Source organism: Dasypus novemcinctus, chromosome 5, assembly GCF_030445035.2.
Source record: "Dasypus novemcinctus isolate mDasNov1 chromosome 5, mDasNov1.1.hap2, whole genome shotgun sequence".
Taxonomy (NCBI): Eukaryota; Metazoa; Chordata; class Mammalia; order Cingulata; family Dasypodidae; genus Dasypus; species Dasypus novemcinctus.
The window spans coordinates 147,214,454-147,240,332 of NC_080677.1; the positions used below are offsets into that span (position 1 = coordinate 147,214,454).

The 25,879-nt window shown below is 38.4% G+C and overlaps 2 long non-coding RNA genes across 3 annotated transcripts in view; one reads left to right on the forward strand and one right to left on the reverse strand.

The window, feature by feature from the left end:
• Positions 1-17,848, reverse strand: part of LOC139439054 (uncharacterized) — a 130,487-nt gene extending 112,639 nt beyond the window's left edge. Inside the window, exon 1 of the long non-coding RNA XR_011648920.1 lies at positions 17,383-17,848. This is a non-coding gene — a long non-coding RNA (uncharacterized lncRNA). The remainder of the gene's footprint in view (positions 1-17,382) is intronic.
• The window catches only part of LOC131278561 (uncharacterized), a 37,883-nt gene continuing 15,937 nt past the window's right edge, over positions 3,934-25,879 (forward strand). The window contains exons 1-2 of one of the 2 annotated variants that reach the window (XR_011648919.1): positions 3,934-4,057; positions 7,033-7,076. This is a non-coding gene — a long non-coding RNA (uncharacterized lncRNA). The remainder of the gene's footprint in view (positions 4,058-7,032; positions 7,077-25,879) is intronic. The other variant, XR_009185928.1, reaches the window with a different exon arrangement.

Genomic DNA, 25,879 nt, shown 5'->3' on the forward strand with positions numbered 1-25,879 from the left:
TTACTCAGCAAAATTGTAAATTTCAAGATCCAACCAGCAGGCCAGGACTTCTCCCAGACAGCTGGGGAATAAGCTTCCCAGTGGTAGAGGGAGAGAGCTACTGTTCAGAAAAGGAAGTTGTGTGTGAATGAGCCCATCGTGTGGCTTAAGAATGTTGGTAGAATAAGCTACATCATAGGATTGGGCAAGGCTGTGCATCTTGCAAATACATGTTTCTTTGTTATGATAGTTCCCCAAGAGGTAAGTGAGAGCACAGATTCAGTCCAGAGGAAAACACCCATCCACAACACCAATAACAACATCCACAACAAGAAGGATAAAGAGTGGGTGTGTTAGAAATTCCATTTCCATGAAGTATGTGGGGAAAATTCTGGCAAGTTATTGTGGTTGGTGAAAAACAGAACCAGTGCTTGTTGTTTGGATCCATGAGTAAGTCAGTAAAGAAATGTGGGTGTATGCGGTTGGGGGGGGGGAAGGATAATTAAACAAAAAAGGATAATTAAACAAAATGTGTGACTCATTTTTTAAAAATTGTTAAAAAATATATATTGTGATTAATTAGCTCCTTAAAGGAAAATAAATAAATAAATAAAAATAAGCAAGCCTCCCCTATCCCCCAATAAAATTTAAAAAATCATTTAAAACTGAAGATGGTAAACAATGCAAACCAATGCTTTCTGGCACAGTCAACTATGGAGGCACAAGTTTCCTAAGATGACTAAAATATTTTAGTGTAATGAACCTTGGGCTATTAAAAATATAGCCAACCCTCCTTCATTAAGCTCTAAGAAAGAACGCAGTGAACTGAAGATTGTGAAAGTTAGGATTTAAGTGATGATCTAGGGCTTTTCCTCCTTTACAATAGGTCACCATGAATCAGAGTTCTTGTGGTTAACCTATTCAAACAGGCAAGCACTTGGTGGTTTGTCTTTTGTTTAATTTGTTACAAGATCACACAAGATATTTTTCAACAGAGTTTCAGAAAGCATCTTGGGAAAGCCACAAAAATGGGCTGAATCATCTAACCCAAAACAGTCCATACCACATCTGACTGGCTCTAAAAGTCTGGCCCTTCTTTCTCTTGAGCGAATATTCTCAACCTTGGTTAGATGTGAGAGCAGGAATGCAGTGACTGATTTTAACCCAAGGGCAAAGCTGAGTTGTGAGCACTGACAACCTGAACATTTTAGTTCACAGGGTTTAGTGCACGGGATTCAACTTGTCATTTGCCTTTGGTCCTCTGGTTGATTCAAAAGAGTCTAACTAAAATGGATATATGCTTATGGAAAAGTTGCTAAAAAAAAAAATAGCAAAAGTAGCTTTGCTAAAGGTGATGACCCAGTACAGGAGAAGCTGTATTCCATCCTTTTCCATGGCACCTATTTCACATTCACTCAAGGGACTGGCCTAGGAAGTTGTTTTTTCTTGTTGTTGTTGTTGTTATTGTTGTTTTGCTTTGATTTGGTTTGCTTTTAGCTCAGGTACAGCACATTTTTCTCTAAATCCAAAAAGTAGCTTGTGTTTCTTTTGGCTTGTGACCTAATCCTTAGTATTTGAGGAGGTGCTAATTTGTTTGCTCAGATGTAAGCCAGGGAGAATTTGGCTTCTTGATTTCTAACAGGATTAGATTTCAGCTTTCTAACAGTTAAAACTAGTCTTCATCATAGAAATCAAGCAGGAAGAATTAAAAGGATCACTGAGAGTGGATGAGTTCCTTGGTGTTTTCACACAGTCCCTTTTTAAACGAGAATCACATTTCAAGCAGGAAGGTGTTTCCCCTGTTTGAAAAATTCCTGTGAAATGCATGACTCATTATGCCATTGCAAATAGCCAAAAAATTTTCACAGAGTCGAGGGCATGACAAACCACAGTTAGTCTAAAATTTCAGACTCTTGCTCATCCAGATTTTTCTCATTCTGATCCAGAAAGGGGTAGGAGTAGAGGATCCCCCATTTCAGTTCCCAAATGTGTCCGGTTTCTCCCTTAAACAGAAATGGGCCCAATATAAGGGAAACTGAGGACACAGCTGCCTTTTGACCACAGCCCAGCTTTGATTCTCTTGAAAGCTCTGAGTTTTACTGAGTCTCAACATCTTTCTCTGCTTTGAGGAATTTGCCTCAGAGCATGATACTGACCTAGAAAGGGGAAGAACATTAGTGCTTCAATTATTGAGAGAGAAGGGAGGCAGGTTTTCTGTAGCAGTGAACCTAAAGAAGAGATTGCTTTATCTCTGGGAAAAAAAAAAGATAAACTAGATCGTTCCTTAACACAGTTGGAGATACCACCTTGAAAAACAGCTGTTGGCCCAAATGTGGCCCCAGTTTTGATGTGAACATATTGTTGCCCTGTGCTATTTGGTACCTGTGTTTTCCTATTTGCCATGTGCCAACATGGGTACATTAGCAATTCCTCTTAAGGATAACTGAACTTTGCTTCCAAATGGAGAAACACAAAAAGAACAACAAATGCCCCACTGTACAGCATCTTATTTGTATAACCATATTATCTTTATAGAAAGCTTGATAATGAAGGCCAAGTTTAATATTATCTTTTAGTCTGATGAAGGAAAGATGCAATTTTATAGTGGTGTTGAAAAACAATGCCAGAGATCACCATCGCCTGGATTTACATCCCTACCACATATGAGAATTTTGTTCTGCATAAGCTCATACATACTGGGGGGGGAAATGTTATGAGAGGGACTCCTGTCCCTTAGTCCCAGAATGGGGACATCAGGTCTAAGTAGCAATAGAAAGTTGACTTTATTATTAGATTTTTTGCTTTTACAAGCTATGCATTGAGTTTCAAAAGGGTATTTCTAATTTTTTTCCAAAAAAAAAATATTCTTTTTGGAATGTATATGTGTGTGCAATGCTAAGTCAAAACTACAGAACACCTCACATATGAGTTTTCTGATCTCATATCTTAGAAAAGATTACAAAACAACTTGGCACTTGCTCACATGCATCATCAATAATTGCCATTGCTTGGCCAAAATACAGTTATTTTTTGTAGTCTTTTCCCTAGTAATCAAATTTCTTCTAAGAATTGTATCTTCTGTTTTCCCTGTTATTCACACTAAATCAGACTTCCCATGTTGTGAGCTTCCTTCTAATCAAGTAGATTCTTTAGGAATCTCTCTTTCTTTTTTGATCAAAACTTTTTTATTGCATTCTTCATCATTAAAAGACCCAAAAATATTTCAGTTTTAGGCATCCTGCAGTCTCTCCAAAACTGTAATGAAGACTATGGAGCCAAGAAATCTGCCTGACTGCCTGTTTTTATAGACAATCCTTCTCTATGTATCAAAGCTATCATTTCCCTTCTAACACATACACCTATATTCTTTTCCAAAATGGTTTGCTTTATTTAATTTCCATTAGTTATTCAAAACATAGTATTTTTCTTCTTCTATGCCTGCACCCATTTACTTCCAGAAGTGCATTTTTCTTTTAATTAATGGCTTATCTTTGATGTGGAAAGAAATGAATTGACATCTTTATTTGGCATATTTCTTCCTTCTAACATGAAAGTGTTAAATCATCAGCTAAGGACAGCAGTGTACCTCCAGAGAACGCATTATAGTTATTATGAAACTAAACTGGCATTTTGGTTTTCAAGGCATTCAATAAACTCAGCTAAAACGCATTTACTAGGCCACAACCAGAATCCTGAAAATCCTCAACAGCAAATTTTTACTGGGCACAGAGGGGAAAAAAGATGGTCCAAATAAGGAATTAGTGTGTATATTTACTTTGCTTATGCTCAGTAGAACAAGAATGCCAAGAAAGGAAGGGTCTGGAAAGTGAGAGAACAGGAGCTATTGTGCTGAATAGTGTTGGCAGCAAACAGAGTCTTTCAGTGTGTGGTGAATTTACACTGTTACTAAGGATTGAAAACAACGAGAGTTTTATGAGACTTGTTTACACACCCAGAAAAGACAGTTAGCTTTTAGAAGCAGAGCGGTGTGGTCAATGTCGGACATTCAGTCATTAAACTCAAAACAGTTCCTTTCTCAGTGGGTCAGCAAGTTCTGGAAGTCCATCTATGTTTCAAGGTACTGTGTGCCATAAATCCATATTTAATTAGCTTTGAATGAAATGCTAAAGATGATAGGATCTTTGTGTTAAAAATGAAACCAAATTGGGTCTGGTTGATTTATATCTAATTCAGAGTTACAATTTAATTAAAATGACATACTGAATTTAAAAAATCTCCCTGGCGTAGTCCTTCCCATGTGAAATTCAAATTCAGTGTCTTATGGTTTTAGGAATCTCCATGTTCTATTTCTTTGTTGTGTTGCTTAATGTGTTTATTCACTCCTCTTCCATCAGCTTACTGTCTTAACTGGCTTGTTTCTCATAAATTACTGATCTTTAGTGACTGAAAATGATAAACTAAAGTTTGTGAAAAAAACATTTTTATTTCTTTTTTTTTTTTTAAGATTTATTTATTTATTTAATTCCCCCCCTCCCCCGGTTGTCTGTTCTCTGTGTCTATTTGCTGCATCTTGTTGTTTTGTTTCTTTGTCCGCTTCTGTTGTCAGCGGCACGGGAAGTGTGGGCGGTACCATTCCTGGGCAGGCTGCTCTTTCTTTCGCGCTGGGTGGCTCTCCTTATGGGGCGCACTTCTTGCGCATGGGGCTCCCCTATGCGGGGGACACCCCTACGCGGGGGACACCCCTGCGTGGCATGGCACTCCTTGTGCGCATCAGCACTGCGCATGGGCCAGCTCCACACGGGTCAAGGAGGCCCTGGGTTTGAACCACGGACCTGCCATGTGGTAGACGGACGCCCTAACCACTGGGCCAAGTCCATTTCCCCATTTTTATTTCTTAATGGATAACTTACTTGACAGGTCTTTAAATATTCGCTCTCTTTTTTACCAGGTCTGTATTTATGGGGATTTAAGTATAGTTGCTGAGGCAAGGTTATAAATGAAAAGGTAACTACAGAAATGGGGCTTTTAAATATTTTTATATTGTATTAGAGGTTGAAATTGAGATCACATTATGAGTGAGAACTTTTTATAGTATATCTGGAAAATGAAGATTGTTCATCAAAACCAAATTTATGCCATTTTTTAAAGAATAAAACAAGTCCCTTTAACTTAAAGTTTCTATCTTCTTCCACGTTAGTAAGAGCAAATAATATAATAGTTTTAAAAGCAGTTTAATAAGTTATTTTAAAATAATTTGAAAAACATTTTTGTAACATTCACCTGCTAGGATGACCAGACACATTTTTTTTTTACTATTTTATGTAAGTACATGCAATAAAATGCTGTGTATCTGCCACCTATGCATCCATCTTTTAAAATGATACATACATAAAACATATCTATCATGACAGAAAATTCCTTCGTGTCCTTTTGCAGTCAATCCCCCAAATAATCACTTTCCACGTTCTTTATTTTGGCCTTCCTTTGCTTAATATAATGTTTGTGAGAGCCATCCATTTTGTTGCATGTATCAGTAGTTCATTCCTGTTTATTGCTGTGTAGAAACCTTAAGGTAAAGATGTGAGTGGTGCATGGACCCTCATTCTGTAGTTGGGTTTCCTTGGGTTTCCAATGCAACATGGCAGCCCGTATGTGTGAAAAGTTAGACTGGCTTCTCCTATTTCACACCTATGGTTAATTTCTGCTCATCTCAACCCTCCACCAGGGATGAAAGCAGTCTTATGTCTCTTTTCCTTTGAGGAAGGGTTCATCACTTTCTGGAATTTAGTTCATTTAGATATATCCGGGTCTTCAATTCTATAATTATTTTTTTAAAAAAACATACAGTTTTATAGCTTCTCCGGCAACTTTGCCTTGTTAGGATGGATATGACGCTCTCTTACAACTTTATATCTTACCTAGAAGTCATAACCCACAAATACTTTTAATATATAAAATTTATACAGTTCCTTTAAAAAAAACCACACATAAAATATTTATTTTCCTTCTAAGCTATTGAGAGTACACAGTTAAAGAAGTTACATGTGCAGTATAGAGAAGGTTGAGAAGGTTGAGGGTCTTTTGCAATCTTGCTTCCTCCCCGCCCTTAATTCAGCACAACACTTTTTTTTACTGAAAGCCATGCTTGTTCCCCAGTGCACTGGTTTCTTCACCTTGACTGTAGTTACTTTCAAAGGTAAATATTTTATACCCCCTGAAGCTGATAGACTCTTGTTTTGTAGAATCAGGGAGATTACCTGATTTAAACAAAGTTTATTTTGTAGGTAAGGAAAATGTAGCATAGTAATTCCAGTCAAAAAACAATGTAGTATAGCTGTTTTACTTTAGAATGAAATGATTTTAGTATTCTCTAAAATCCAGAAATTGCCTAATTTAGTCCTTCTTTTATCAGGTAATATATCCATCTGCCATTGGAATGTCAATTTTTATTAACCAATCCGAAAATAGATATGATGTAAAAAATAAAAATCACCCCATCTTTTTGGTTTCATATGAATTTTGTTGAATAAACATGTGTAGCAGTTTGGTATTATTTATGAATTCCAAAAATAGTTATTGGATTATGTTTGCAAACTGGTCTGTCTGTCAGAGTTATCACTTTAAATGATTAAATTATGACTGGGACTTTGATTGGGCCATGTCATAGAAAAGACATGGCAAAGGACAGAGTTGGGAGTTTTGAGCTGGAACCCAGGAAGTAAGCACATAGAGGAGAAGAGCAGCTGAGTCTGGAGAAAATTGAGCCTGGGGAGAGAGACAGAGCCAGTTGCCTGATAGTCTACATCTGGCCTTGTGGAGAGAGGAGGCAGCTGAACCCAGAGAGAAACAAGCCCCAGGAAGAGAAAAACCCAGGAAGTCTGAATTCTTGGCAGACACTGTCAGCCATTTTGCTCCAACACATAGCAACAGACTTTGGTAAGGGAAGTAACTTATGCTTTATGGCCTGGTAGCTGTAAATACCTTTTATAAAAATAAATAAATTCCCTTTATAAAAGCCAACAGATTTCTGGTATTTTGCATGAGCACACCTTTGACTGGCTAATACATGTATTACTTTTTTTTTTTTTTTAGGAGATACAAGGGATTGAACCCAGGACCTCATACGTGGGAAGCAGGTACTCAACCACCTGAGCTACATCCTCTCCCCAACAGATACTACTTTATCATGAAATAAAATGACCACTGACAAACAAAAGAAATAGATAATTTTAGGTCAGATTTTCAGGAAATACAAAAATTAAGTTCTTGAGATATCTAAGTTTTAAATATTTAGGTATTTTTCATTTAGGTCAATATTAAAATGTTATTTGAGGTATTTATATATGTATGTACATACACACAAAGATATTGTGAGAAAGAGGTCTCTCTCTTTTATTAGGTTTCATTGATTATCAAATTGGAATTCTTCCCATTAAAAATTAGAAGAACTTGCAGGTATAAAAAGAAGTAGAAATTTTGGTTGTCCTGGTGGTCCTTTGGAATATTCTTAACCCTAATAATCAATTTCTTAAAACTGGATTTAAAATTCTTCCTTTAGAGCTGAAATATTTTTACTTTCAATTTCTAACTGTAGGAGATTTTCAGTTTCACTTAGAGATCACTTTTTTCTTTCGCTCCCAACTATGAAGGAAGAAAGTATATTACAAGAATTATAGGAATTCAAGATAAGAACAGTCCAAAAGGTCATTAGCTTGCCACTCCAGTACTTATCCTTTGGGATTTTGATCTTTCTGGGTTGGTCATCCCAAGTAATTAAGTTCTCATTCTACATTCTGTGAATCTTCTTCATGGTCAACTGGTCACCACATTTAGAATGCTCTCCCTAATACCACACAGTCTAAATTCATTTCACCTGTGTCTGGTTCTACATGGTCAGACCTAGGCACATTTGCCTTGGGTACAAAATTTCAAGGAGTGCCAGCAACTCTGTAATTAAGAGAAATATTTTAACGCACTTTAAAAATTAAAACTAATGCAAAAATATCCATGAAGAACAAAATGTCAAAATTTTAGCTGATGACAGGATTATTACTCTCTTCCAAATTCTCTAGATCTAATAAACATCAGCATTTAAAATACAGTATTCTAGTGTCTATTCCTTTATTACATGTAAACTTTAACCTTACATTATTAGTTTTGTCCTTTTGTTTCCATTATTTACTTTGTATGTGCTAGCCTGTGTGTATGTGGCTGGGGGAAGGGGTTGTCTCGTTCTTGTTGTTGTTGTTGTTTGCTGCTAACTGTGTGACTTTCAACAAATCACTTAGTCTTTCTGTTCCTCAATTTCTCTATCTGGAAAATGGGGTTAAGGTTATTGGGAGGATTGAGTGAATGGATGCATGTTAAGAATAATGCCTTACAAAGTAGGCACTGTATTATATGTTAGCTTTTATTATTGTTTTGCTGCTGCTGCTTTTATTGTTATTGAAATTAAAATTTCTTTGTTTATTGAGATAAGGAACTAAAGGTCCTCACTACCATCTCTCTCCTCTAAAACATGGAATCTTTTAGTTTTCATTTCCTCTGATAGTTGTAATATAGGTTTATATTACCTACCTTAATTAAATTTAGGCTCTAATCCTGGGGGTGGGAAAGCAGAGTAAACAAGTTGCCTCTAACTTGGGGCTACTACTCCATACTCTGATGCCTCTGAACTACAGAACCTGTAGGGAATCAACTAAACCATGTAAATCAAGGGATTCTAGAATGCCCTCTCCTAAAGGAACCTCTAGGGTGAACACTAACCTAAAGTTCTACCATTCCTTTCAGGCGAAGCATTATAACTCTCTTTTCAAATGACAAATCACTGAGAATTTTTCAATTTTAACCTTGGTGTAAAATAATTTATCAAATGGCTCAGAGGCGGAGGAGTTGAAAACCAGGAGATACCTAGGGGTTCAAAAGAATACTTATCAAAATATTGAATAAATATTTATTATGGATCTTCTAAATGTCCAGTACTCTACCGGGATCTGAAAATACAAAGCAATCAGTATTGTGGTTCTTTACCTCAACACCTGAGAATTTAATGGAGTAAGAAGATACATGCAAGAAATAGTACAGTAGACATTGGCAAAATTGGCAATCCTAAATTCTGTGCCTCTAAACTCTAAGGGGTTAGCAAAGAGAAATAAATGAAAACAGTGCCTGGAATAGAGTAAGTCCTTAAGAAATGTGTGCTATTATTATCATCATCATCATCAACCATAGGAATAGACTGGTCTTGATATGGCCAATGAGCATGGAGGCTCTCATAGTGGAAAGGATGATTGAGCTGGTTTTGAAGAATGAATAGGAGTTTGCTAAGGAAGAGGGAAGTGGGGGCGAGGAAGAGGATTCAGACAGAGGAAGCAGTTGAAGTAACAGAGGTGTGAGAATATGGGACATTCAGGACTGCAGGTAAGAATGTGCCTCGGTATGATGCCAAACATCTGAGGACCACAGAACACAATGACTTGACAGTACAGTACTAACTACTGAATACTAAGTCAATACTTAGGGTTTCCAGACTATGACACAAATAACTAAATAGTATTTCTTTCTTTTTCCTTTTCTTCATCTACTTTTTGCAAAGTTTCCTTTTTATTTTCTCTTCTGGATTTTCTTCTTCATTCTCTCTCTTCTCTTAGGAACTAGGTGATAACTCAGAATCAAACCCTTGTTCTTCTCTACTAAACTGTAAGATTTTAACGGTAGAAGCTATACGTTTCCACTATAGTATCCATTGCAATTAGGACAATGTTTCTGATGGAGTAAACACTGAACTCTTTCATTTGTGTAAGAGGTATTTACTGCTTGCCTATTGTGAGTCAGAAACTGTTCTAGTTCCTTGGAATACATTATCAAACATAGGAGGCAAAAGTTCCTGTCCTGCAACTTACATTTTATGAGATGGAGTGAGGAGGTGGTTGGTAGGGGGGAGAGAGATAATAAACAAGAAACACAATGTATCATCAAGATGTATAGTTTACAATATTAGAGAAATCCTACTTATATTTAGCATTAAATATTTGATGAACTAGTAAATGACAGGCTTAGTACAGAAGGGGAGTAAAGATTTAATTAAAAACTTTGTGATTGTACCTTAAGAGGTTTAGTAATAATTAAAGCTAACATGTATTTATGATGTACATTGGCTGGTCTTGAAAATATTTATTAATATCAAATAGTTTTCAAATTCTGAATATATGTATTGCCAGCAAGTTCCATTTATGTAGGAGGTTTGGGGATTTAATGAGCATTGTAGTTTAATATTTGGGAAATAGGATATAGAAGCTAGAGAATATACAGAGCCAGAGATGACAGGAATTAACTCTCCCATCTCAGAGTAGCCTTTAGTATCAACATATGGTCATAATCCATTTATAGAATCAGCATTTATAAATTGAAGTCATCCTTGACTACTTCTGACTCCACAGAAGTAGAAAAGCAAGACTAAACTGCTGACTCATGTTTTGTCACAAACCCTCATCTTAGCTGGTTGCTTCTTCACCAAACCTTGGCAAAGTATCTGACAGATGTTTTTTTGAGGAAATGAAATATTAACTTAAATTTAGTTAGTTACTGGCCACTTGTGGTGTTCTAGGCACTGTTAGGGATGAGAAAGATATAATGGTAAATAAACCCACAAAAATCAATGCCTCCTTGATCAGATACTCTTAGAAAATTTACATAAATTCATGTGATCACTGGAGGTTATGGTTGAGTTAAATCAAAGTTAAATGATTTCTCTACTGCCTAACACTCTGCCAGTTGCTGTGATGCTGAAGTGTTTGTGTTGATTATTTTCCTTTTGACCCAGTCCTGCTTGCTCCTCACCCATTCTCTATCGTCCCTGATCTAATCTTGATCCTGAGAGGTTGACCTTAAAGGCAATATCGCACAGCTTCCTTGCATGCTGGTTTCCTGTTGGGGTTGACCAGTTAGAGTCACTGGCAGAAGATTTGAGAGAAGAGGGAGGGACACAGTGCCTTATCCCTGGCAGGCCTCAGGCAGTAGAGCTGCTCTTCCACAGAGTTCTCTCCTGCCAGGCCGCCCCTCCTCTAGGGCTCCAGGTCCCACTGAGCTCTGGGATCAATATTTAGTTTTCTTGCTCCCTCAGGTCTTCCTACTCTTTCTAGTCTCTAAGAATCTTAATACCCCTTTGGTCCTCTTAACCTTGCCCGATGGTCTGTGAATAGTTTTTTCATTAAGTTCTCTCAATTGAATTATCTGGGTTGAATTCTGTTACCCACTGGATCTCTGACAGATATTCCAATTTTGTGCCAAGTATGAGGATCTTGGTGAGGGGTGGGGGCAAAAACATACATTCACAATTCGTATGGCATCATTCATATGCTTAAGACCAGCTCTACCACAGATTTGCGAGTGGAGGGTAATTTATGGGAATTGTATGTTGGTGTAATGCACTGTGTCTTTTTTAAGTTGCCCAAGAAAGCCTCACCTAAGAAATAGGTTCTTAGGAATTATTTGGTTAAACCAAGTTAAGGGCCTATCAAGTTAGTATTCTGCTGAAGATTTGAAGGTTCAGAAACAGAAGAGAGAGACATACTGTCAAAAGTAAAACTGAGCAAATTCCCCAGAGTGGACATGAGTATATAACCTATAGAATAAGACCAAGAAGGGAAGATTAAGGTTCATAATATTTTCATGACAGATAAGAGTCTCTGAGTATTTGATACTTTATGGGGAGTGCAATGAAAAGGGACCACAAGCCTGAAAAAGAATGGGATCATTCTCAATTTCACAGATGTTTTAATAACATTGTCATCCACATGAAAAAAGTGACTGGATGGAAGGTCAGTGAATTGGCACAGCTCTTGATAATTCTTGCAGAGGTTAAAAGAGAGTTAGATTTGAGAACCAAATAAAGCAAGAGTAGGTATGGCAACCAAATGGAAATGTGGAACAGGGACATTGTCATATTAAAAAGAATCTTGAGTGTCTTGTTTGGAAGGTTGTTTCTTACTCGTTTTAATGGGTCACTTAGGATCAAGGCACTTTAAAGAAGGCAGACGATTAATTTTTGGATTTCAGTTAGCATAGGAACATATTTTCCAGAAACCTTGTGAGTATATTGTTAGAAAAAAAATGAGCCAATGGAGACAAGTAAATTTGTGTTTTGTGCATGATTTTGTTCCTTGAACTCTTTTAGAACCTGTGTATTTACCAATACACAGTGAGTATTTCTTATGATTAGAAGAAAGCAGGCTTTGGGGTGACACAGACCCAAAGTCAAGTCACAGTTCTGTCCTCACTGGCTGTATGACTGTGTGAGTTACTAGGTTTTAGTTGACTTTTTTGTAAGATAATAATAGCAACCTTATGAGACTGTGGTAAGAAATAAATGAAATCAGTATCAGCCTGTTGACATATAACAAGTATCCCCACAAACATCCATTCCCATTTTGGAGACACAATCCCAATCCAGTTGCTCAATGTCTATAATCTTTATGTCTATATATCTATATCTTCACTTCAATACCCTATGCTTACCTGCTAAAAAGGAAATTGTAAATATTTTGAGTTTGGGGTTACACCTTATAAATAAATGTTTCCCCATTATCACAGGCTCTCAGAAATTGAATTGGATAGCTATCCACACTCATCAGCCTGATGCTCTTCAGCTCTTGGGTATTGGAAAAGATGAGCAAAACATGAGGCTCGGAGTCCTGCTGGGAAAGCAGATGGATTAATTAGAATGTTCTAAAGCAGTGGTTCTCAGTCTTGGCTGTGCATTACAATTACCTGGGGAGGGTTTAAATATCCCAGTGCCCAGGCCTCACTCCAGACCAATTAAATCAGAATGTCTGGGGATAGGACCGAGGCATCATTCTTCCCAAAGCTCCCTGGTTATTTTAACATGTAGCCAAGGCTGAGAATCACTGTTCTAGTCCAAAGTATAACCTGGCGGAACAATGAGGGATTACATCTACATCAAAACTACTAACTCAGGGGGCCTAACTGCCTACTGATAAACATATATAAGTTTTGCCTTTTAATAATCAATATTGATTATAGAAAGCACTGAAATTATTCATACTGAGTAGACTGTGCCTTCATTTTAAAAATCTCTTAGGAATTTTGTGACTTGAAAAAATAAATACATAAAATAGGGTGGGAAGACTTCACTTTTCCTATACTATGGTATATATTGTCTTAGAAAGCAAATCCCTAAGTGTTCTCACTCCAAATTCATATTTTTATAGTCTCAATTCTGAAAACAGAGTTAATCCATTTATTTATTCATTCATTCACTCAGTTCTTCACTCTACTGTAACCTTTACCTATCACCTGACTTGATGTGAATTTCCTACTAGAATTAAGCTCAAGAGAACATTGATCTTTGTTGTTTTATTCACCTATGTATCTCCAGCACTTCTAAGAATGCCTGACACATCACAGGTCAGGGGTTCTTTACCTTTTTTTACCTCAGACAGACTCCTTTGCCAGTCAGGTGAAAACCAGGGACTCCTTACTAAGTCCACACTACACTGCGTATTATTTAATAAATAGATCACACCCTCAGCAACACGCCCCCACAAGAATAATGTTTTTTGAATTTCAATTCAAGCTCATGGACCCCTTGTTAAGAACCCCTGCCATAGGTACTCAACAGATAAACAGAAGGAATAAATGAAAATGTTCTAGTAATGGAGTTGGAGAAAAAGTATGGAAATTAATTTAGCATAGTTGTTAGATTCCAAAGGGAGTTGATTTAGGGTAGAAATGATGAAAGTTCAGTGGAAGTCTATGGTAAACTCTATATTCTTTACCTCTGTCCTTTGGGAAAAGATATATCAGCCCATTCCTTGAAGAATTTGACAGGAGAGAAAATCAAGGAAGATTTTGCCATTTCACAGAGATCCCAAAGGAGAAAACTGATCTAACATCTCCCAATGGGTAACACAGGAGGACCCTTCTCTCCAAGGCAGCAAAACCTGAAGCAGTGATGAAGGGAATAGAAAAAAAAAAAAAAAAAGAACAAATGATGGCATCCATTTACCCTTTAAGACTAGCATCCTCGGGCTGCGAGTGAGGTGTGTGTCAGTAAAGAGACGCCACTTCACGCCTCAGGAGTATTAAGGACGTGGGAAGAATATGAAGAATATTGCATTCCCTGTCAACTGTTCCTTGCATCAATCAGAAAAGTGTGCTAAGATTTTGCCCGTGTAATTTGATACCTGTTGCAACCTGTCACTGTTTTGGCATAAAGTTTGTAATTAGATTGTATGCGAAGGAACCTGAAAAACCTGCTATGAATGCTCATCAAGGTAAAAACTTGATGCAAGGGAAATCCTAATAAAACATTCAAGGCACATTTGAGCTCATTTATTACATGCCACAGTCAGAAGAGTGAAGAAAACTTTAAAATCGATTACTCTTCCCTTTAAGACTAAGTCATTGAGTATTTAGGGATGCCCCCTTTTAAAAAAAAGCATGTCCTCTTACCAATGGAAGTGCTTATGTTTGCATGTTTGCTTTGCTGTACTTGACTGGATAAACACTTGAGTCAGGACTTTCTCAGGAAATCATCATGTGCTTTACTTATTAGAAATATATGTGTGTACATCATTGATTTAAAATCCACTAAGGTTATTCAAGAGGTTCCCATGGCAAGGTGACTAAAGAGTCAAGCTGAGGTTAATTTCAGCTCAGAAACTTTCATGGGTCATTTATAATAGGTGAGTTAGATATCCCTTGCTGATGAGACAGGAAAGTAGGAGGCAAATTGGCTTTAAGCAATTATTAGTATAAGTAAAATTAATATAAAGAATTAATGGTCTCTTTCTGAATGGGGGGGGCTTGCTTCAGAATAGTCAGTGTGAATACTGTGTGTGTGTGTGTGTGTGTGTGTGTGTGTGACTTGGAACAGAGAGTTGCAAGGAAAGGGGCATGGCATCCCCATGCCATGTTTGGGAGATACTCGTTCAGAGAAGAGAAGTAAATTATCTATAGACCATGCTTAGTAGCAACGCTTCAATGTGTGTTGATCAATTGTAACAAATGTCCCACACTAATGAAAGATGTTAATGGAGGAAAGTGCGATAGGAGGAGAAGGTGGGGTATATGGAAATCCCCTGTATTTTTTATGTAATACTTAAGTAATTGAAAGCCTCTTTAAAAATAAAGAAAAAAAAAGCTACTAGGCATTTATTAAATAAGCAAAACGCTAAGCCCTGGGAAAACACAGGCTCTGCCCATCAGGATCTTTCCCTAGGGCTCAACACGTCTTTGCTAACAACTCTGTAGGTCTAAAGGGGGACACTTTCCCCACGGATTCCCTACATTCTGGATAGCCTGTCTTTTTTCTCCCTGGACTGTTACTGTCCAACATTCAGAATCTCTTCCAGTGTATGATGTGGGTGACTTGGGAGGTGGGGAAGACGCTGTGTAAGATTGTGTTTAATGGACATTTCTCAGACGGTTCTGTTTATTCTATAGTGGTTGAAACCACTGAATAATTCTTTCTAGGCCCTCCAAGTCCTTACTTTTATTTGGTCCTTTCTCCAAGCCCTATTATGATGGTTACATGGCTTTACATAATTTATAATGATATCATTTTGTCCACTGATATCGGCCCCTTATTTCATTTGACCTTCACTACATACAGTGGAATTTGAACTCTGGCTGCACTGATAGCAAACCCTAGGTTTTTTGAAACTCATCTGCTGTGAGTTCTACTTTCTTCTTCTGTCTGGTTGCTGAAGTTCCTCTCCTTCAGGACCCATTATCACCACAGTCAACTTCTGATTGCAACTAGCTTTAAAGACACCTCCCTCTTACACTTCTTCAGTACACCTGATTACTTTAGAGTGATATAATTCACACAAAGGGCTTTACTGGGTATAGAGAAACAACACTCTACCTTTTTAAGACCACAGCAACTCAGATGTTGGGGAACAAAAGCTTATTTGAAAACACAAAAACATCTTAACCTAGGAAGACTTCTTCAGTGTGTGACACTGTTAGAGCAGGGAGAGTTGTTTTCAGGAAATGCCACAGGCAAGGAGTTTATGCAAATAATCCCAGAGGAGGTACCAAGGGATTCTGAGAGAGTTGGTAATTACAGTTTTCAACCACAGCATTTTTAGTGATCAAGACTTTGGAATGCAATCTTTCCATATGCCTCCTTCAAACTACTGAAGTGATAAACAATCATTTGTGATAATTGCAAAATAGCAGCCTCTGATCCTACTCAGAGAGGCCTTGTGGTAGAAGATTCTGAATCTCTCCCTTTAACAAGGGGGCTATTTGGCCAAATTTCCTCATCTATCCTGGCCCCCATTTCTGCATCTGTAAAAGAAGATTTTTCTATTTCACCACCCTGCAGATCCTGTGCTGCTCAAAATGCACCTTCTGGGATATAAATTTTTCAAAGAAGAACAGGGTCTATTTTTGTTTCTTGTCTCCCTCTCAACACCCCATTCAATGTGATGCCACAAATATGGTTAGCTGTTTGAAATAATTTAAAGAATTAAACATTAAAGACAAGCTCCAACCTTCCAGTGTATATTTTAAGTATTTTATCACAAGTTTCAAGATTTTATGCGTTACAGTATGCTCATGATTTTTCCCCATGTTTTATTTTGGGCATTATAAAATCTGTAGCAATTAGTTTCTCACAAGTCTATTTTATGTTCAAGAATCTGTTATTTCCTATCCATGTGATTTCGATGGTTCTACCTTTACAAGGAAGTTCTGTGTTTCCCAGATTGATATTCCCTCTTAAGATTTGGCAGTTTTCCTTTGCATGTGCCTTTTGGGTTATGCTCAGTCTTTTTAAAATGCTATTTGGTAAGAAATCAAGTATAAATTAGGAAGAAGCTATAGGAGTGAGCTGTAAACATGATTTAAATAGCAAAGTGGATATAGCTACAGGAAATGAGAGAATGTGTTTGTGAAGATAATGTTATCATCATAATTTCATATTTTAATCTTGTCTGAAATGTGTGCATTTCTGCCACAATTGCCAACCATAGAAATCAAAATAAGGTTGTGTGGGGCACGCTAAGTAGATTACTATTAGCATAGGGAAAACATTTAATTATTTGCATAGAGAAGCTGTGCAATGCATTTCTCTGCATATCCTGAAACCTTCATTTTTTGCTCTATTCAACCACTTTTTAAACCTTGGTCAAATTGTTAATTGAAACATGAATCCCATTTTAGCAATGTCTTGTATAGAGTTTTATAAAGGAAATGAAAACCCTATCCTGGAGTAAAGGAGGGTTTAAATAGACTACCTAATGGGTGTGACAATGCTTTTCCCTTCCCCCCAAAATTTAAAAGTCTGCAGTTAAAGTCTGCTGTGCCCTAATCCTTAAAAAGTTTCCAGTTTAGAAAAGAATATGAGTAAGCTCTGAAAAGAACATTCACAACTTTCACAGCTATTATTCAAAGAAAGATAGCACTGCTTACCTCCTCAGAGAGGGGCTTCGGATTCTTGATGGAAGGTTTTTGTTTGCTATCATTAGCAGGTGATTGCGACATTGCACACATTCCTTAGGAAGTCTTTCTTTCTTAGAGTTTTTCTCTTTTCAAGAAGCCTGGCTAGGGCTTGTAATGTGATTTTCCATCCTACTCTCCAATCTGTCAGGGCAAAAACTTGCTTCGATAAAGGATCTACTTGGTGGACGTTAGAGTATCAACTCCTGCTACCACTTAGCAACCAGTGTTTCTGGAAGTACCTGCCCACTCTGAAAATGTGGGACATATCTTCACATATCCCTGTTTTTTTTAGTTCCTCTTATTCCTGTCATTAGGTCATGCTCTCTGTTTCTGTAGCTTTTCAGGTCTTTTTTTACTTTTACCCATCCAAGTCAATAAACAGCAAATGGGGAGGTAACTGTCACTATCCTCAGACTCCCGATGGGAGGAGACGCTCAGTGAGATGGGAGTGCTTTCTCTAGGCCAGTGGCACATAAGCAGACCTGGAATCAGCCAAAGAAACCCTGGGTTCCAACCTTAAAAACGTCAATGCATTTTGATTTGGTCAAATCTGAGATACTTAAAGTTGACTCCATTGTGTATATTCTAGTTAGGTTAGCTACTGATTAATTTTAAATTCTTACTGCATGATAGCTAAATTTAGCCAATCAAAATTCCTGTTCAAGCTATTTATAAGCCAGAGCCTATGATTTTGTCAGTCCATTTGCATTTCTTTATTCCTACTCATTCTAAGTTCTGAGGATTTTAATTGGCAAAAATTCAGGTATCTGTGTTTTGGAACCTGGCTATAACAGCCTCTCTGGGAGTACAGTCATGTTTTAGCTGAGTTAATGCTAAAATAAGATTATAGTAACAGTTCTGTGCCACGCCTCCCCGATAATGAGGTCTTGGCTCTAATAGGGCAGATTAGGGCTTTATAACATCACAATAGCTGTCACCATAAAACATACTTTGGAAGGGACCATGTTTCAGATTCTTAATGCTGTATTCAATCTTAATTATTATTCATGCTAGAATTGGATTATTGACCTTAATAGATAGTTATCCAATCAAGGATAGGAACATTTTCAAATCAGGTTCCTAAAAATATCTTTTCCAGTAAGCTATTGTAAATTATGTTTCTCTTAGGAAAATATTTAGCAAGAGTTGTCTGATCAAAGCCAAGTATTCCATACTAATTAGAATGTCCTTATTACAGTGATATCAAATATCTACTTTGAGGATGTTATAAGTACAAACATTAGAAGGAATACATGTTTTTTTTTTTACTTGATTAAAGGGCAGAGAAGCATCCATGTGAAACACTTGCCTCATATTTATAATCTTGATGAAATAGTTTTTCCTTCTTAGGTGAATGGGATTCCTGACTACGCTTGTCATACCGTAGCACATAAGCCTGAGATTTTGGAGTTCTTTGGGTAATTCTGATGAAAATAAGTTATTTTTCAGGGATTTTATTTTTTGTGGAAAGGGTATGGGCAAATGACACACACACACACACAAGCGGGCTTGTGTAGGAGGGCAGGAGTGATTCAAAGAGGCATTTGCCGGTGTTTGCCTCTGAGTATCTCTTTGATGTAGGCTATAGTCCAATGCACACTCAAGCTCTACGCCATCTTACCATGGTTAAATGGGGCAGGGCATTTGGGGTCTTTTTTTCCCCAAACAGTAGAGCAGCAGAAATAATTGATCACAGGTGTGTGTATAATTGGGCCACATTGGGAAATCTCACAGCATTCAATGGCCTTTAAACTCTAGCTGCCACCTGAGAGCAGGAGAATGTGAGGCCAGCAAAGAGGGCAGGGATAGGATACTCTTCCTTGAACCATTAAATATGGGAGAATGCTACCCACTGTTTTATAACCTGTTAAAGGCTTTATTGTCTGCCTAAAGCTTATTTATCCAGGTGAGTGACTTTGTGTTCTGTGTGTTTCTCATTAGGCATATATTTAAACTAAGGTCACTTTAGTTTACAAAGAAAAAAAAAAAAAAAGGCAGCAATCCACAACAGAAAACTCAGCTATCTGGACCCAAGATTGGTGCCAGCCTAACATTATCAGTTTAAAAATACATGGCCTCAGAAAAAAAGGCATGAAGTGATGACAGCCTTTGAGAGTAGTTCAGGATTTCACAGTCTCCATGGCAACAGGGGGGTTTTCCCAGGTGGTTTCTCACATCACATTGGATTTGTGAGAGCGGGCTGAAGATTAGAGGGTTAAGGATCACTTCTTTTTATCTTGCTCCAACTTTTTTTTTTTAATGCTGAAGCAAGCCATTGTTCTCCATTTTAGCCCTAAAAACTGTTTCTTTGGGAGACCCAAATTGCTGGGGTGACCCAGTGGGTCTTAAATGCTTTAGAAAGGGAAAACAAATGTATTTTCAAACAGATGTGGTACCTGGTGGCAAGTGTGGGAGGGAGGGTGAAAGGGGGCTTTGCTCCTTAAAAATACTACTCCTTGGTGGTGACGTGACACCACGAAGAACTGAGTGGAAGTGTGTGAACCTTAGGACCTGAGCCCCTCAGGAAAAGCAGGAAAGGAGGCACCTGTTTTTCACTTGCTCTTCATTAGCCAACCAAAGTCTCTCCTTGGTTTAGTTGTGCCCTCCATGATAGGATATTCTAGGTTCCACCTTCAGGTCATGCTCATCCTGGCTGCTGTTAGCTGTAGAAATGTAGATTTGCTAGGAAGAGATAGGGGCGGCTGTAGGAGTTGCTGCCATCTTACAAGTTACAGTGAAGATCTGAGATAGAGCACATTTCATTATCATATGGGGAAATCATGGGTTTAGATGTAGATAGACTTGTTATGTGAAGGTGAAATATTTATTTTTGCAGAACTCAGGGTGACATGCTTACATCCTCAGTTAATGATTTTTAGGTAGCACCATCCCAAATGCCTCCGGTGGCAAGGCAGGAGACATGAAAATCTGGCAGAGGGTATTGGATTAGTCAGGATTCTCTAGGGAAACAGAACTGACAGGAGGTATCTTTAAATACTAAGAAGAGATTTTATGAAACTCTCTCATGTGACCTTGGGGATGCATCAGTCCAAATTCCTTAGGGCAGACTGCAAGCCAGAAACCCTGACGAAAAGCCTCAAAGAAATCCCCAGGAGAAGCTGGCTATCTGAAATAGAGATGGGAATTCTTTCTCTGAATGCTGAAATCACCTCTCCTTTTAAGGCCTTCAACTGACTGGATGAGGTGTCACTCATTGCTGAAGGCTATCTCTTCAATTTATTGTAGATGTAATCAGCCACAGAAGCCATCAACTCCCTGATGATTTAAGTCCACAAAATGTTCTCACAGTACAATTAGGCCAATGCTTGCTTGACCAAATACCTGGGCACCGTTACCTGGCCAAGTTGACACATGAGCCTACCCATTACTGGTGAAGACAATTAGGACCAGTGTGGCCTGTGGCTAGAGGATATATGCCCTTCTTAGTAGCCAGAATTTACTGAGTGCACAATCTATGGAAGGCACTATTAAGGAACTTTACTTATTCACTTATTTAATCCTTGCTCTAAGTTTATGAGGCATGTGCTCCTATAAGCTCCATTTTATAGATGAAGAAACTGAGGCAGAGAGAAGTTAAGTGATCTGCTAAGTCACACAGCAGGTGAGTGGCAGAGCTGGGAGTCAGAGCCAGGCAGTCTTCCTCTAATTCCCACTATTACAGTGAAGTCGTACTACCTCTCAGGTTTGCCATCTGAGAATATAAGTAAAAAGACTGGACTCACAAAACCAAGTTAAGAAGGGAATTTTGTAAAATCCAGTTCTCTTATTTTATAGATGAGACTGAACTGTCAGAGGCCAAGTTAGCTCTATTATAGTAGGGCTGTCAAATAGCATATAAGACACCCAAATAAATGCGAATTTCAAATAAACAACAAATAATTTTTTAGTACAAGGATGTCACCAAATTTGCTTATACTGAAAAAAGGATTTGTTGTTTATCTGAGATTCACATTTAACTGGGTGTCCTGTATTTTTGTTTCCAAGCCTAGTAGCCCTAATCAGAGGCATTCTCACAAACCGAAGGCCGTAGTTCCTGTGTGGTATGACCTTGACCACCTGCACCAAAGCTGTTCCTTTGGCCTAGCCTTCTGGGGGCCTTGTTGCTTCAGCTGCTCTGCTGATTCCAGTCTCTGGCCTCTCTCTCAGCCTCTCTGGGTTTCTCTGCCTTTCTCCAGCTGTGGGTGGTGCTGGAGTATTCTCTCTCAGGGCAGGGTAGTAGTACTCTTTCTCTCTGTGTTCCATTTACATAAGACTCCAGTAAAAGAATTAGAACCGACCCTGGACCCCACAATCTAAACAAAGGCCCTTAACTAAAGGAATGGGTTAGCCTAAGAATATAATTTTCTGGGATCCATAAAAGACTCAAAGCAGGACAAACCTTACAGAAGGAAGATGAAAGCCTAACACCAAACCAAGATCAGTGATTGAAACAGTGATGGAAACTTAAAAACAGTTTCAGGAATGCTAAAGTCCAGAATAGGCTTTGGGCTTACTAATGATTTTAAGGAAAGCAGAACTGGTTTTATTAGTTGTGTTTTGGATAAGAAAAAGAATAAAAGTTACCACTTCAGGAACACGGTGTGATATCAACAGATGACTGGCAATGAACAGACGACAGAAAGTGGAGCTGGTCACCTCGCAGTTTGCTTTGCTTTTCATCACTGAAAAATATAACCTTGTATCTGGAAAAATTAAAGCTCAGTCAGGATGAGGAAACTGAAGCCCAAGATATGGGAGGAGCTAGAGTAGCTATGGCCAAAATTATCTGAGTTACAATCTCAGGATGCTGAAAGATCATGGAGAAAGCAGGTGACACCTCTGATAATAAATTCTGGGAAATTAGAGGGAAAGGGAGTGATGCCAGAAGCTAAATGTTTTTTGTCTCCTCTTGTCTTGGACCGCTCAAAAACAGTGGGCATCCCAGAGCTGATGGTAGGAGGAACACCAGCTGAATTTGAGACTAAACAAGTACGGGGTTGAAATATTTTGCCATGAATTCCAGGGTAGGCTGGAAGTGGGAGGAAGCCAGAATGAGAAGATGAATTGGGAGAACTGGGAAGGGTGGAGGAAATTCTGGCTTCCTGGGTATGTACCTGTGCAATCCCAAAAGCCCCATGGCCAGAAGGGTTTAGTGCTTTGTCTTTGCCATCTGGAAAAACTTACAAATTTCTTCTTGGAACTATGTTTTGTAAGTGAAGTCTGATGGCAAAATGGTGCTCCCTCACATGCAGGCCATCTCTGCCGGCCCCCCCCCCCCCCAAGACAGGTTCTGGGACAGGTTCTAGGGTGCCTACTCTTTGCAACCTTGTGCTCTGGGGGAATACATGACCTACAAGGGTTGTGGAAAGGGGAGATTGACTTGCTTGCTTCTGCCAGACTTGCATTTTCATTTTGCACTCTATTTAGTGAATGATGTAGCTGGCCCCACATTGAGAGAAGAGATGATCAGAAATTTGTAGTGAATGAATTTTGATAGACTACTCGAGCAAATGCCATGCAATGGGTTTGCTTAAACAATGGGAATTTATTAGCCCACAGTTTTGAGGCAAGGAAAAATTCCAAATCAAGATATCATCAAGGTGATGCTTGCTCCCCAAAGACTGTGGAATTCTGGGGCTGGCTGCCATCGATCCTTGGTCCTTGTCTCCTCTGTCATATACCAATGCACATGGCAGCCTCTCCTGGCCTTTCTATACTCTTGTGGGCTCTGTTGAATTTCCTCCTTGCTTCCTGTGGCTTTCTCGCTCGCTCTCTCTGTCCGAAGTTCATTTGCTTATAAACAGCCCCAGTAATAGGATTAAGACCCATCCTAATTGAGGTGGGCAGCACTTTAACTGAAGTAACCTCATCAAAAGAGCCTACTTAACAATGGGTTCACATCCATAGGAATGGATTGCGTTTAAGAAAATGTTTTTGTGGAGTACATACAGCTCCAAACTGAAGTCAACATTCAGATAGAAAAACAGAAAAACAGGAAATCAAGATAGAGTAAGAAAAGACTGAAAGGGCAATTAACACACAAAAATTAATGTCATATGTTCTACAAAAGTAATATATTTAAGTTGCTTCTAAGTGGCCAGAGAAAAAAGAAAAAATGAGACATCTAGATAATTCACATTATCCATCAAATAATACATTAAATTTCCGAAAGAAATATTTTTTTTCTGTTCTTTATGCTGCCTCCCACCCCAGGCACAGAAGTATGAAGAGGGAATTTTCCCTTGAGCATTTATAAGGGAAATACTGAGTGATGAGGTGAAAAACTCCCTAAACAACATACCCCAGCAGAATATCTTAGCCTACATGTAGGATCATGTGTTAAAAACTGCTTTTTGACCTTGAATAAAAGGGGGAAATGGCAAAGACAAATGAGTTTATATGGCTAAGAGTCTTCAAAAAATAGTTGGGAGATTATCAGAGGGGTTGCACTTATGCACACCTCAGCAGGACCCCAGAGACAGCCAAAGTAGATACAACCCCAGGTACTGGTTGTCCTGAGGGCTATGGAGATCCACAGGTTCTATGGTCATGGCAAATGGCTCTGGAATTCAGTGCCATTGTTGGAATTTGTGTTCCTGAGTAAGATGGAGTTGGATTCAGAGGTGATCTTTCTACACATGTGTCTTCTGTCACTTTTATTGAACCTGTGGTTGGTATTAGGGTTGGTGTACACTCAGGAAACTTGAATCTCTGGACTGTCCATGTGCCAGCTGGACCCTGAGCCTTAGCAGTCATGCAACTCCTACCCTCTGGTTCATTGGACTTACCCAGGCCAGCTAACAGGGTGGTGAAGATGGTCAGCCACTACACCAGGGAGTGCCTACAATTGCAAGCAGGAGAACTGCATCCATCATCCATGTGCAATCTAAGCCCCCTCTTGATATAGAGGTGGAGTGGACATCACCATCCCAGGGTCAACAGGATGGAGGAATAAAATATGGATGAGAGTGGACTTACTGATATTCTTCTATGGAACTACTGTGGCTAGTAATGGAAGAAATTGTAGCATTGATGTGGAAAAAGTAGCCATGGTAGTTGCTGGGGGCAGGGAGAGGGAAGAAGAGATGTGATTTGAGGTGTTTTCAGGACTTGGAGTTGCCCTGTATGATGTTGCAGGGATAGATGCTGGACATTATATATCCTGCCATAACCCACTTGATGGGCTGGGGGAGAGTGTAAACGACAATGTGAACTGTTATCAATGTGGTGCGGTGGTGCTCCGGGATGTGTTCACCAAGTGCAATGAGTGGGCCGCAGTGGTGGGGGTGTTGTGGATGTGGGAGGAGTAGGGGGGAGGTATGTGGGAACCTCTTACATTTTTTGAGTGTAACATTAAAAAAATAAGAATAAAGAAAAAAAGTTAAAATATAAAAAAAGTAAAACAAAAGCTTACATTGGTCTTTCCTATTCAAATGGGACTTAACCATGTAGCTTGATATCAGTCTTTTCTCACATTGTAAACTTCAGCTGTGTAGTCACTTATATATTATTTATTTGCTTTATCTGACAAAGTACCAATGATAGACCCAAAATACCAATATAACTATTAAAAATAAGTCTTTGGAGTGCTGTTTAGGATGTCCTTGTGTCTATTTAGTTCTTAATCATTTATTCTAAAGTCACATGCAGCAAACTTTTACCTCTGTCATTACTACTAGCTTAATATAGTGCTAATTTTATTTGTTTTGCACTTTTTCCCATATTTGGGGTTGGATTTCATTTCTTTCTGTTTAAAAAGTTGTATATTATTGTATATATAAAGCCTTTACATGGTTCCCAAATAAAGCTAAAAATCAAGTGAAAAAAAACCAGAACAACATACCACCAAAAATGCTGTTGTGAGTATGTTTCTCATAACATTCCTCAATTTATGCCAAGTTGACAATTCAGTAAAAGAGATTTCATAGAGGACCAATAGGCTAGCCTAAATTCACAGTTTTTTGTTGGTCTGGTTTTCTCCAGCAGTCAAATCTAAACTATAAGAATAGATGAAATGTATAACTTTTAGGCAATCCTCCAGAAATATTTCTCAAAACCAAACTTTTGAAATAATTGGAAAGAACAAATATTTCAAGGTTATCACCATAGTGAAGTTGTGTAAGCATTTCAGCAGGAGAGAGCATCAGTGTCCTCTCAGGAAATGAGGATCTGCCACCTCCTGCTCTTAATGGAGGTCAGCACAGGAAGGCCTGCCTCCTAAGCTACCTCCTAAGCCAGCACAAACGTTTGTTTAAGATATAATAATGGGTTGATATAACCCATATCCTGTAAATAAATGAATAATTTGATTCCCAATTCTACATTGTACAATGTAAAAATAGAATTCTGAAGTTCAACCATCTGGATAAGAATCAATCATTTTACCCCTAGACAAGGTACCAATCTAAGCCTCAAATTCTTTATCCACATGTGGGGATAATAATAGTACCTGCACCTTTAGAGGTGT